Source organism: Carassius carassius, chromosome 31 (assembly GCF_963082965.1).
Source record: "Carassius carassius chromosome 31, fCarCar2.1, whole genome shotgun sequence".
NCBI lineage: Eukaryota > Metazoa > Chordata > Actinopteri > Cypriniformes > Cyprinidae > Carassius > Carassius carassius.
Genome location: NC_081785.1, coordinates 24000637 through 24015449, shown reverse-complemented (window position 1 = coordinate 24015449; position 14813 = coordinate 24000637). Strand labels below are relative to the sequence as shown.

At 40.9% G+C, this 14813-nt stretch overlaps 1 pseudogene; it reads left to right on the top strand.

Moving 5' to 3' along the window:
* The window catches only part of LOC132111800 (ribokinase-like), a 30119-nt pseudogene that overhangs the window by 8165 nt on the left and 7141 nt on the right, over positions 1–14813 (top strand).

The following is a 14813-nucleotide window of genomic DNA, read 5'->3' as shown; positions in this document are numbered from 1 at the left end:
GATCAGAGACACCCTGTATCCTTGTCATGGAGATGCACAATGATGCAACAAGCCTATTCCACAGATGGATGACACAGATGGATGCCCCCCTCCCCACACCAACGCACCTCGATATTCACATTCACCACCTCAGAACTTCCCAGATACATGCTGTTTAGCCCATTAGCGGGCCATATTAAGTGTTAAGAGACAGCCCATTAGCCCAGATTATGCGCCTATCACTTGGGATGAATTCATCAGACAATGACGTGCGCAAATAGCACTTAGCCGGAGCTCAAGGCTTGTATTACGCACATGCCACCCCCACAGGCTCACTGGAGAAGAATCCGAATACTGTTTTGCTAACCGCATTTTCAAATAAATGAATATAAGGACCATTTTGCCTCGATTCTCTCCTCAAATGTAGTTAATTCCAGTTAACTTCAAAGCTTCTTTGTTATTTCATACTTGAGATTGGCTACATTTAACTTGTACTTCTGTTTTTTTTTCATTGAGTTTTATAAAGAGATGAGTTTTCAGTTGTTTCTTGAAGATTGTGAGGGATTCGGCTGTCTGGATGGAGTTAGGTAGGTCATTCCACCAACAGGGTACGGTGGAAAGAAAACATAAGCCAAGACTGGAAGACAGTGCAGAGAGATCAGAAGCAGTGTGACATGGGCTCTCTTGTGCTCATTGAAAACAAGACATGCTGCTGCATTCTGACTCATTTGCAGAGGTCTGATTGCACTTGTTGGAAGTCAAGCCAGAAGAGCAATGCAATAATCCAGCCTAGAAATGACGAAGGACTGGACGTGAAGCTGCATTGCATGCTTTGATAGGAAGGGTCTGATCTTCCTGGTGTTGTGTTGTACAAACCTGCATTATGATGCTGATTTTGCAATATGAGCCTTAAAGGTCAGCTGATCACCAAGGATCACCCCAAGATTCCTGAACGAACATGATTTTTGTGGAATATAGCATGCCAGTCGTACATTTATTGTACTTTCATGCTGTTTCTTTGCGTTCTTGGAGCTTGGCAGTCTATATCACCATTCATTTTACAGTTTTAATTAGAAAATACCAGCTAGGACAATCTTTAAAATATGAATATGAACATAAAACACAAACTTTCAGGTGTGAATTTTGTTGAAAGCACAATGGTTTAACGTGTAAGGCCAAGGAGTTGTCATTCAGTGAATTGTGATGAGTGAATTTCAAATGTTATTTAGGGGAAGGGAATATGATAAGAGGATGACAATTCTTACAACCAATATGAACATCTTTTTCTAATAAAGATCATCTTCAAACCTGGGAGAAATTGTTCAGCAGAAATGTTCCTTATGACATACTAAATATTCCCACCTCTTAAATTGCGTCGTTTACTAAGCTTACTAGAAATCCCCTGAAAGACAGGAAGTAAGATGTTTGGTTACAGTTACTTCCTGTGGTTGAGTTTTACAAAACATTTTAAGTTTAGGACTAAGAGAAGAAAAGAGAAAAGGAACTGATAGCCAAAGTTTGACGTTGTTATGAAACTATGGTTATGTTGAGAAAGGAGCAAAGTTTGATTATATTAAATCAAATGAATGCAAGTAGCTCAGAGGGCAAGTTTCATACTGACTGTCTGGCGTGAACTGTGGTATGCATGCACACCGCTTATAATATCTCATAACAATAGTTTGACATCATAGAAATTATTTACCTTGGTGTTTATATTTTTACATGTGTGATTCTAAGAAAAAAAAGAGCTAATGTTACCCAATATCTGGGTTATATGATATCTGTATGTATGATATCTATATAATATCTGAATAATATTTTCTGTGTCTCTTACAGTAAAGACCATTTTTAATCCATCTCCAGCTATTGCAGACCTGTGTTCTGATTTCTACAAAGCATCTGATGTTTTCTGCTGCAATAAGTGTGAGGTGAAAAACAACATTAGTCACATTGCATACAAAATATCACATAAACAGGCTAAATTTGCTCCACATTGCTATGGTTTTGTTGGTGGTTGCCAGGGTATTGCTATGATTAGGTGTTTAGAATTATTTTTTTGTTGTTGTTGTGAGTTGCTAGTGTGCTGCCATTTTAAAGTAAAATATGTCATTATAAAGTTATAAATGAACATTAAATAATGAATACTAATTCCAAAAAGCAGTTTGACATTAACTTTGAACCCAATGCATTAACCCGAAGAGCCTATTTTCCAAATAGGTCTTCAGGTTTATTGAAGAAGGCAACTAGAGTTTAACGAGAGCTCATTTACCTTGCCTGGTCATGACCTGCATAATAGAAACAAAATACAACAGCCCAAAAAGTCACCTACCTGCCAAATTCAAGAAATTAAGGGGTTGGCTGTTGTGTCTTACAGTAACTGTTATGTTTGGAGCCACCCTCTTTCACATCGTGGCAGGGCGAGATGACAGAAAAGGGATTTGTATTGATGGGAAACAGTAAAGTTAAAGCAGCCACAACCAGGCAGGCAGATGCACAGATGGTGTGTCAGTGTGGCCTGGGGCAAAAGTTCCAGTGTGACTGAAAGTTTGAACCAGAGTGCTCCGTCAGGGCAGCTTTGATGTGGCTGGGAGGTTGGAGGGGGAAAAATGTACAGGTGGGACTTAAAAGTGAGAGCCCTCAGTACAAATCAACCCCTTAGAGTCATCCCTAGTCCCAGCGCACACATTCGTGTACCCGATTGGCTCTCACTCGACGATTTCAGTTGAAGAGTGAATGGTGAATCATCAGCGGTTTACAGAAGCAGATTGATGAGTAATGTGTGCACTTTTCTGTTTTGGCAGCTAGCTAGGAAAGATTGATGGCAAAGCTTCAAATACACAAATACAAAAGGGATACTAATTGACCTGATCTTTCAGTTCTATCTTCACTCTTTTGGTGGGCTTGAGTGGGGGCTATCCTTCACACCTGCAGCATATAAAATAAAATAACATCCAAGTTGTTATTTAGTTATCTAGCCAAGTCAACATTTTAGCCAACCTATTAAAATTTTACAATGAGGTTAAATGTGTTAATAGAAATAATGCACTGTGTGTCATGAACTAACAATGAACAGCAATTTTTTTTTTTTTTTTTTTTTTTATACATATATCATATATCAGTCTTGTTTGAAATATAATGCTATTGTTTTTGTTAATTCTGTTTTTTTTTTGTTTTTTTTAAGTATTACCTAATATCACTGTCTCAAACTTGAAAAAAATAATATTAAACTAGATTTATAAATGCTAAAGAAATATTGCTCAATCATTGCTGGTCCACTGCTGGTCCATGATGCAATGAACAGTTGTAATATTGTGTTAATACCAACTTTAAGTCACTTAAACCAGATTCTCTTTAAACTGTTGCTCAGCTATGACAATAGTTGATCTGAAAATGAAAACTGTTAATTTGCATGCTGCATGCATGCTGTAGCTGAGAATACAACATGACCTTGTATTGCTTTCTAAACTTTGCCCTGATACATATCAGAAAGCAACTACACATTAAATTTATTTAGCTAAGCATTTGGACAAATAGTATGCTTCTGGCAACTGTATCTGTATTTTAGAATGCAAACATATTAGCATAGTTGCATTTTAGCTATTAGCAGAACTGTTATTAGCATAAATGTTTCCTCATTATTTTGTGGTGTTCCTCTAAGGCAGAGCTGTTGACGGGTCTGTCCGTTACCTCAAAGGTTGTGGTTCGGTTATTGTCTCCTTGGGGACACAGGACTGAGTGATGTGTCAGTCCACAAACATGGCCCCTAAACACATTCCCACCACTGCAGTGACTGCTGCAGACACCACGGTAAGATTGCAGTTGTTAAAGTTGCAGGTATTTCTATTACAGTATATTAATTTTGTAATTTAAGTGTTTCTACACTTAAAGTACATCTAATCATCCTTTTTATGCAGCAAACTTGGATTTAAAACTGTTCAGGCACTTGAAATATGAAGGAGAAGAAATGTATCATGAGGCAAATTGAGCAGATATATCTGGTGCTCAAAGCCTGTGACTCATCCCCACACACTAGGGTACTTCTTGAGTACGTTCTCTAAGGCCCTGTCCACACAGAGACGCTTTTAGCTGTATACGCACACATTTTGTATCGTATAGGCGTTTCGTCCAGATGGATTCTGTGTTTTTAGAGAGTGAAACCAATATTTTTTGGGAAACTGGGTCCCAGAGTGGATAAATCTGAAAACGGCACCCTTGCATTTTTGTGTGGACAGCAAATCCATATATTTTCTGAAACGATGACGTAATCAGCCCACATCTCGCCCCGAGTCAGACAATGCTACGTCACGTAACAGCAACAAAAACATGAAAAAAAAATTAACAATTGTCTTTTTATCGACTAACATTAACACAGATGAATAAATGTATTGTTCCATGTTCGTTTGTATATTCCACACGCAAAGTTTATGCACATAGTCTAAGTCTTCTTCTCTGTTTTTAGTGTATCTCTGTGGCAGAATTACAGTGACACATGCTGGTCTGGCATGTTTACTACATCGTTTTGTGTCAGTTTCGCAGTTTTGTCTGGACACAGATATTTCTTGAGACAAGGAGAAAAAAAAAACGGTTTGGATAGGGAAAGCTATGGCTTTGTGTGGACGTAGCCAAACACTTTACTCTTTGTTATAACAGCATGCCCAATTCATTGAGTTAGTCTCAGATACAGTATAGATATCAGGTCCACTTTTCAATTTATTCTGGCCAAGAACTGCCCACTTAGATAGAAAGAGGCTCACAACTCACAAATATAGTCTAGAATCTTTTCAGAAGGAAAAGTTTTTATTAAAGACAAAACTCATTAAACAAAGAATATACAATTTTGCTTAAGGATATTGCTACCTAACTGCCTTTCATTATCTTAAATGGTGAAAACATATTGACACCTGGTAGCTAGGGCTGCTCCGATCACGATCGGCCGATCATTAATGCGCATCTCGTCAGTAAAGCCGGTTCTCTAATCAGTGGTAAATTCCATCAGGTGCGTGATTTCACATAGAGCAGCTGTTACTACACAGAGCCGTTGTTAACTGAGAAGATGCGCAAATAAATGCTGAAAATGAACGTGGAATTTGCGCAGCTTCTCAGTTAACAATGGCTCTGTGTAGTAACAGCTGCTCTATGTGAAATCATGCACCTGATGGAATTTACCACTGATTAGAGAACCGGCTTTACTGACGAGATGCGCATAACGATCGGCCGATCGTGATCGGAGCAGCCCTACTGGTAACTATTGATATTGATAACAGCTAATGATAACACCCATGCACCAATCAGACTGGTTAGATCTTATAGAGCACATCAGATAGTCTGTGACTGGTTCATCTGAAGCTAAAACTACATGACACAGTATCTGAGAAAACCAGAATTTATTCCAGAATACCAGACTTATTTGTCATACCATTAAAGTTATCTGTCATTTCTTACTAAAACATCTCACTGTTGTTACAAGTTCAGTCTGGAGTTCTACGTATATGTGAATTGAATACGACTAGTTTGCCTCATATTTTTGCGAATCTGACATCAACCTCATGCTAATTATGGATGTGGTTTTTCTGGTTTCTTTTCTGATTGTAATCTCTGTAGACGCTTACTCATATCACACCTGGATTTGCAAATTCTGGCGTCATCACAACTAATATTTCCTGTTTATTTTATTGCCCTCTAAAATGTTTGAAACACCTAAGGGAGTCTTGTGAAGAACAGCACGATCAATCATTAGTCACATATTAGATTGCGTCAAGCCAGAAAGGAAAGTGGACACATCATAGTGTGATGCAAGTTTAGCAATAAATATGTCCCGTCAGTGACCATGTAACTAAAATTCCAAGAAAAAAAAAAAATTTGGAGAAGTTCTGAGATATAAATGGGGATTTTTATCTTTAATCCATAAACACTGTAGTTTTCAGTAGAATAAGCAGTGGATTCACAGCAAGATTCTTGTGTGACCATATCCATATTTTTTTACTTATTGTTATCTCTTTTAGTCAAGGATTTGTCTGTAAATCACTGCACATAAATACAGGAAGATAACAGTTAAATCAAAGGACTTTTCTCCGGTGATTTACCTCTCCAGTGGTGTAACTCTGGTGGACCTCTCCAATGATTTAGTCTGCATTAACTCCTCAACTAACCAGCGAGGATAAATACATTCAGAAAGTCTTCCAGTTTTGTGGACATTCACATAAAGACCAGTCACTAGTCAAGCAAATATAATTACACAAAAAAAATTAGAGACCTCCCAGCATTTCACCACTGGATTTACACAAATCTTTTCAATTTTAAGAAGTGTTTTCTCAACATTTCAATACTGAAACAACTACTGATGAAAATATTAATTTTTATTTGAATTAATCACTCAGTGTGTTATGTAATTATGTACTGTATCACTGTTTTTGGAAGATTTTTTTTGTTAAAACATTTAAATGCACAAATTCATGTTATTTCTTATTTACATGTAATGCAGGGTACTCAGACCTGAGATTTTAATGTAATAATTTAATAATTAAGGAACACATTTGTATATTCACGGTTCAAAAGTAATCTAAAAGTAATTAAAAGTAGTCTGATTACTCAAAATGTGTAATGTAATAGATTCGATATTAACAAAAAATGTTCTCATGTAATTTGGAATCAGTAACAGATTACAATTTGTAAATAATCTAGCCAGCAAAGCCAATGTAGTACCAAAACATCCGTTTTGAGAAAGGTTTGCCAAATTACAAATTCACTATTGTGATATGTCTGTTTTTAAAAAAAAATTTCTTCATTTTTTTATCTGCAAGCCATTTAATTTTCCAACAACTGCAGTTATTATGAGCAATATTCACATATTATTTACAGTATGTGCAAGATTTTGTAAGTGGCACATACTGATGCAAGTGTTGGCTTATCTTTTATAATTATTACTTTATTAATACTTTACTATTACTACTATTCCTATTATGCTTTTCCACTTTTTGAATTTTAGTCCGTGTGTATTGTGTATGGTTGTGCATAAATAAGATTTACAAATCTTATCTTTAAATTTACAGATCTCTAAATCCAATCCAAAGGGAGATATTTCGTTTAAAAAAAAACAATTTTCAAGAACTACAACAAATGGCTCGTTTTGGACTACAGCTTTTGTTTTCTGGCTTTAATGATATCACAAAACTGCCATTATAGTATCATTAAAATAATTCCCGCCTATGGTGCATCAGACAAGACGACGACCAAGAAGTACTGCTATAAGTATTGTTTTGATTGATTCTTTTTTCCAACTACTTATTTCTCTTCTGTTTCAGTTTTTATAACAAATTGTTACTATATGTTTCCATATCCCTACTATCACTGCCAATTACAAACCATGCATTACACACTGTAGGCAGCGCAATCCTAACAACCTGCACACTTTACCTAGAGTATGTCTGCTAATATATTACTTTCTTTTTCTATTGGTCTCTGGAATTCACAGTCCGCTGTAAACTAAGTCAATTTCATTACTTCTATTATTAGTCATTCAAAGCTAAATCGCATGGCCCTGACAGAGACTTGGATCAAACCAATCATTTTGTTTTTCCCCACTCCCCTCGTTTGACTGGAAGAGGTGGAGGTACTGGTCTGCTTCCCTCTAATGATTGGAAATTTAATCCTTTACCATTCAACCGAGACTGCCTTTCTCTCAGTTGTTGAAGCCCTAAGACTGGCAAGAGCGGAATCCAAATCTTCAATCTTCAATACTTGCTTGATCTGTCCACTGCTTTTGACACGGTTAACCACCAGATCCTCCTGTCAACCCTATTGGCAAAGGGCATCTCAGGAACCGCACTCCAGTGGTTTGAGTCTTACCTATCAGATAGTTCCTTCAAAATATCTTGGAAAGGTGAGGTGTCCAAGTCTCAACATCTAACTACTGGGGTGCCTCAGGGCTCAGTTCTTGGACCACTTCTCCTCTCTGTCTACATGGCATCATTAGGCTCTGTCATTCAGAAACATGGCTTTTCATACCACTGCTATGCTGATGACACTCAACTCTACCTCCCATCTTGATGATCCAGTGATAGCTGCTCGCATAACAGCTAGTCTAACAGATATTTTTTGCTGGATGAAGGACCATCCCCTTCAACTAAACCTTGCAAAGACAGAGCTGCTTTTGGTTAGCAAACCCATCATTTCATCACAATTTTACCATCCAGTAAGGCACATCAACCATAACTCCTTCAAAAACAACCAGAAACCTTGGAGTTATGATTGATGATTAGCTGACTTTCTCAGACCACATTGTTAATCTGTCCAGTCATGCAGATTTGCTTTATTCAACATCAAGAAGATCAGGCCCTTTCTTTCGGAAAATGCTGCACAACTTCTTGTTCAAGCTCTTGTTCTGTTCTTTATCGCAATGCTCTCTTGGCACGTCTTCCTGACAGTTCTATTTACAATTACGACCTTTACAATGTATCCACAGCAGCCAGATTAATTTTTACTGAGCCGAATGCACAAAAAATGCACATCACACCTCTGTTTTTCAAATTGTACTGGCTACCATTAGCTGCACGCATAAAATTCAAGGCATTGATGTTTGCCCTACAAAACTACCACTGGTTCTGCACCCCTTTAACTATATTCATTACTTCAGACTTACATTTTCTCTAGAAGCTTGTGTTCTGCAAGTGAAAATTACTTGATTGTGCCATCCCAAAGAAGCGCAAAGTCACTTTTATGGACTTTTAAATGAAATGTTCCCTCCTGGTGGAATGACCTGCCCAAATCAATCTGAGCAGAATCAGCAATCTTCAAGAATCAGCTAAAAACGCATCTCTTCCATCTTTATTTCACCCTCTAACTCTAGCACTCTCTACTCTAATTCTATTCTTAAAAAAGAAAGAAATTTAAAAAACACTTTTAGACTTGCATTCTATCCATTTGCTGCTTGTTTTCTTAAAAAAAAAATCTATTTTTTTTTCATTTATTATACAATTAACAAAAGCAAAATACCTCTAACACTAGCTTGCCTTTATTATTTTTTCTATTCTATCTGTTTTCTTTTTATTTATTATATTATATAAAGCCCTTGCTATGTGTACTGTACTGTGTTAAGCTAACTGAGACTTGTTATAGCACTTATATATCATTGCTTATTTGTTGATTTTGTTTCCATTGTCCTCATTTGTAAGTCGTTTGGATAAAAGCTCAATGACTCAATGTAAAAAAAATTGTATTATAAATTGCTGACAGTACAATACTGGACTTATGTAATCTGCAGAATTTACACTTCAATTATGAGACTACAGTGTTTCCCATACACTGAGCGCTGGTGTTTTTATATCACTGTATTTCTGAAGGAAACCAACTGTCTTCAGAAAAAAATGGATGTCATTTTAATTTATTCTTGCATGTAATGTCTGATAAAGCAGTTTTTTGAGAAGGCTGCTTTGTGTTTAGTTGATCTCTCTACCACTCCAACAGCGCCTCTTGCTATCAGAGGATGAGTTTGCATTTAAATGCACCCTGGGAAACACTGGACTATGGTATAAATAAATGTAACTGTTTAACAGTTTCACTGCAATTCATGTTATTGTGTTAGAATTAAATAACAATACAAATAATACATATGCACTTATCTGTATATAGTGCAGTTATTTTTTAAGCGGTTGTTGACATCCTATCTAAAACGTGATATAGCCAAAAAAAAGTGGGAGGGGTCGTGAGTGACTTGTGTGCTGTGAAATTCTTATAAATGTATATAATTGTGACGTTTTGCTTGTTTACACTTCTCTCGGCTTCGTGAGATAAGGGCTGCTTGCCTAGTTTAAAATTGTCAACTGTCTTAACCTCCATAATGGAGTGAATTGTTTTTAAGGCTATGACTGATCAAACTAATGTAGTTACATTCATTTCTTGATGTGTGGGGTTTATTTTGAAGTGATTACATTGTTAAACTAGTTATTTGCCCTTGCTTTGTAAAGCTCACGTGTGATTGTGTGCTGTTCGATATATGATCTTATTGGGGTGAATCGGGTGATAGCCTTTTCTCATTCTCATTTCTCATTAAAATTGTCGTATATATAAATTTTGTATTTTTATACGATTTTTGGGTATGTCTGTTACTTGTGTATACCAAGTGTAAAAGTCCTGCGTGCTACTGAGTAGATATCATTTTTACACTTTAGGCGTAAGTCGGCAGGGCCCTTGACGTACACAAGTAATATGAGTCACAACAAGCAGCCCCAAGTAAATGCCTTAATGCCATGGTTTATGGGAGGGCCATGGGTTCCAAAATTCGGTGGAGGGGAGCCCTCTAAATTCCAAGAATGGAGAAACCAAATGGAGGCTTTTATTCGGGCTCAGGGGCTGAATGAGGTGCAGCGGGTTGACATTGTACTGAATGCATGGGAGGGGAATGCTAAAAGAGAAGTCCTGCTTTTGGCTGAAGGAGAACGAAACACTGATGTAAAAATTCTAGATGCCCTATCTTTATTGTATGGTGGTCAGCAGCCTGTTGCTCAGTTATGTATTCAGTTCTTTAACTGTAAACAGAAACCAGGGGAGGGAGTAGGGCCATTCACCCTTCGGCTACGTGAGCTGCATCATAGGTGGTGGGCCAGAGAACCCCTGACTGCTGGAACAGATGACGAATTGTTGCGAACTCAATGTGTTATGGGATTGAGACCTGGATTGATAAAGCAGGAATTGTCAAGACAGCTCCGCCGAGCACCAACATTCACTTATTCTGATGCTTGTAGGGAAGCAAAGGCACTAGAACAAGAGCTGGCCCCAGAGGATGAGGTCCAGGTTTGTCCAACCTTTTTGGCTCCATCAAGGACAGCAGCAATACTGGCTGGAGAGAAGGACCAAGGGATGAATGTTTCGGAATGGCAACGACTGAAGGATTCATTGCGACGTGAATTACAACAGGAATTAAGAGAGCAACTAACACTCATGGGGAAATCCCTGGTAGAAGAACTGAAGGGGCATCTGGGCCAAGCCTCAACAACTGAGGCATTGTTCCAGCCACCTGATCGCTCTCACTCTGACGGTGACCCCCGTCGCCAACGTTTGGGGTCAGCCCCCCCCCAACCAACAGCGTTACCAGGGGGATGCTCAAGGCCGAGCTATATGTCGTGATTGCGGAGAAGGGGGACACATACAGCGTTTTTGTCGCTAAACTGGGTGCAATGTGGGAAAGTTCCTCTCCGTGTCTGTAATCCTAATTCATTCCCCTTAGAGTTCCCACAACTGCGCCCCCTGGCTTCTGTGACCCAGATAGATCCAAGGGACGTAAAGGGACGTTCCAGACTTCTGCTACGGAACATCGAACCCCAGGTGGTTGAAGTTGATGTCATGCATGTGGAACAGACGCAGACTGAAGATCACCCAGCCCTTGCGTTGTGTGGTGAGGACCTGACCGGGGGCCAGCAAGCTCAACTGGCGGCCCTCCTGCGGAAGTGGTCTCACGTGTTTGCGGCCCACGAAGACGACTTTGGGAAGACTTCGGTTTTCACTCACAAGATCCCCATGGGCATAGCTCCACCAATACGAGAGAGGTATCGACCAGTTCCTCCTAACCTTTACCCTGATTTGAGGGCATTACTGCAAGGTATGTTAGAGAGTGCCATTGTAAAAGAGAGTTCAAGTCCTTGGGCCGCTCCAGTTGTTCTAGTAAAGAAAAAGGATGGGTCATGGAGGTTCTGTGTAGATTATCGTAGACTTAATGCAGTGACTCACAAAGACTCTTTCCCATTGCCACGCATAGAGGAATCCCTCACAAGCCTGATGTACAGCGGGTACTGGCAGGTGGAAGTGGCACCTGCAGACCAAGAAAAGACTGCCTTTACCACCCCCTTTGGTATATACCAGTTTGAACGAATGCCTATTGGCCTCTGTAATGCTCCAGCCACATTTCAGAGGCTAATGCAACGCTGCCTGGGTGCCCAGGTCTATGATTCTCTTCTCATTTACCTTGATATCATATCAACCTCGTAAATGCCATATTTTCCAGAAAAAGGTGACCTATCTGGGACATGTGGTCAGCAGACAGGGGGTAGCGACAGACCCAGAGAAAACTGCAGAGAAGGGCTACCCCAGCAACTGTGAAACAGGTGCATTCATTCTTGGGGTTTGCAGGATACTACCGGAGATTTATCCCTGCTTTCTCGAAGGTAGCTACCCCCCTCAACCAGCTCCTGCAGGGAAGTGTCCATTGTCCCTCTTCAGCCACCCAATGGACCCCCGAGTGCCAGGTCGCTTTTGAGTCACTTAAACAGGCCCTCCTCAGTGCCCTGATACTGGCTTATTTCAATTTTCAACTCCCATTCAAGCTATACACAGATGCAAGTTTGAATGGCCTTGGAGCAGTCCTTGCATAGGTCCAGGAGGGTAGAGAAAGGGTTATAGCCTACACAAGCCGTAGCCTCCATCCCCCAGAATGCAGTGATCAAAATTATATCTCCTTCAAGTTAGAGCTGCTGGCCTTGAAGTGGGCCATCATTGAGAAATTCAATGATTATTTGTGGGGAGCTCAGGTTACAGTGTTCATGGACAATAACCCTTTAGTCCATCTGGACACTGCAAAATTGGGGGCGACTGAGCAGAGATGGGTGGCCCAGCTAGCCAATTATTCCTACGAAACCTGCTACCGACCAGGAACCGCCAATAGGAACACAGATGTGCTTTCTCAAATACCAGGGGAGACAGCAGATGTTACGGTACATGCAGTATGGAGTACCACACCCCCAAGGTCACCCAAGAGGGGAGGACTATGGGAGCGCCAGCAGGACCCTGACCTGCAGCAGCTGTACACCTCGAAAACACAAGGTGAGCCACCAATAATAAATGACCTTTCTACTTTGTCTCTACAGCTCCATTGCTTGCTGAGGGAGTGGGACTGGCTGGAAGTCCATAATGGGGCCGTTGTTAGACTTGTCACTGAACCAGACACTGGAGCCCCATGCGACAAATCATTGTGCCAGTAACTCAAGCCCGACGAGTCTGGGAAGAATACCACGATGCTGCAGGTCATGCAGGTGGCGATAAAATGGTCTCGCTACTGCAGAGGAGATTCTACTGGGTGGGGATGAGCACAAATGCCAGAACGTGGGCAGCTGAATGTCTTAACTGTGTGGCAGGCAAACGGGGGGATCACAAAAAGCACCCTTGTGCCCCATTTCTGCTAGTTATCCTTTTGAAATTGTGGCAATGGACTTTCTGTCCCTCAGGAGGCCAGCCGACACTTTTCAGTATATCCTTGTGATTACAGATCTGTTCTCCTGTTACGCATTGGCAGTGCCCACCTGAGCTCAGTCTGCTCCCACTACTGCCAAGGCTTTATGGACGGCACTCATTCTCCCATTTGGCTGTCCAGAGCGTATTCTCAGTGATCAAGGGGGGGGCTTTTGAGTCAGATCTGATGCACCAGCTTTGTGCTGTATATGGTTGCAAGAAAAGTCGCACTACGCCATACCACCCACAGGAGAATGGGGCTTGTGAACGGTTTAATCGTACCCTCCTTTCCCTCCTGAGCACCATGCACGCAGATTCGCACGCTCAATGGACTGCCAGTGGACGTGCTCCATGAAGTAATGCCGCCACAATATCAGGATGATGTGGAAGGTTGGGTTAGGAACCACCATCGAACTCTCATTCATGCTTATGCCACCGTACGCAACAATGTTGAACTTCGTCAGCAGTGGAACCAATCTAGCTATGACAGGCATGCCAGAACCTTGCCACTGTTACCAGGGGAAAGGGTGCTGTTAAGGAACTTCCGCCGTAGAGCCAAAGGAAAACTAGCTCCACAATGGTTCCCTATGCCCTTTGTAGTGGTGGCCCAGCAACGCAAAGATCAACCAGCCTTCAGCATCCGGCCTGAGACAAAGGAGGGTCCTATTTCGAACGATCCACCGCAATAACTTGAGGCCCTGCCCTGGGGATCAACAAATGACCAGCCACAATGAAGAAGCTTGTTTTAGCGAGAGTCAGGGCCTCAACCGACGCAGCCCCAGACAACATCACTGGTCCTTTACTCCACTAGCTCCTCTACCTCTTGCCCCCCAACATCAGACTGCCCCTCCAAGTCTTTGTTGTGACCCAGTGGACTTGGTAACTGGTACTTCTCTTCCCTATGCACCAGCGACATCAGCTCACAAAGCAACAAGACACCTGCACGTTATATGCCTTCATTGTTTGGACACTCCATGGCATTGGCCGTTGACTCTTAGAGACTATGTCCGGGGCGACCATTATTAAAGGTTGGGGGAAAATGTAACAGGAAGAGGACATTGACTGTTGGACAACCTGTGAGGGTGGGTTAATGTCTACCAGGTGTGCATGTGTACCTGCAAGTCTCTTTTGCAGGTGTGTTCAATGTTACTGATGATCCAGCAGTACATCCTGATTGGTAGATCCACTGAATAAAAAGATCTCCATGCATTCCTTTGAAAACGATGAGAGACGCAGTGGAGAGACAAGTTTGACTGCCTTTGTGCCAACTGATTTGAGGTGCGACTCCATGCAGTGATAACCATCGTGATCGACACTTGGCAGCGAGAGGTCTATGTACGAGATTAATCAATGCGCTCTACTTATTCATATGGAGGGAAGTGGGAATTCTTATTGTTCACTTATAAGTGGGCATTGACATGTATTTATTCAGGACTGATTGCCCTTCCCTTGTCTCGCAGCTTGGATCTACGGTTCCGGTTTCCTCCGCTGGCCATTGGGAGCGTCCTGATGATTGATTGAAGCCGGGACTTGTGTGTTACTGCAAATTGCCTCTATCTCGCCTTTAGCGCTTTCTTGTTTGCATTACGAGCGCCCAGTGGGCGGGGTCGTGAGTGACT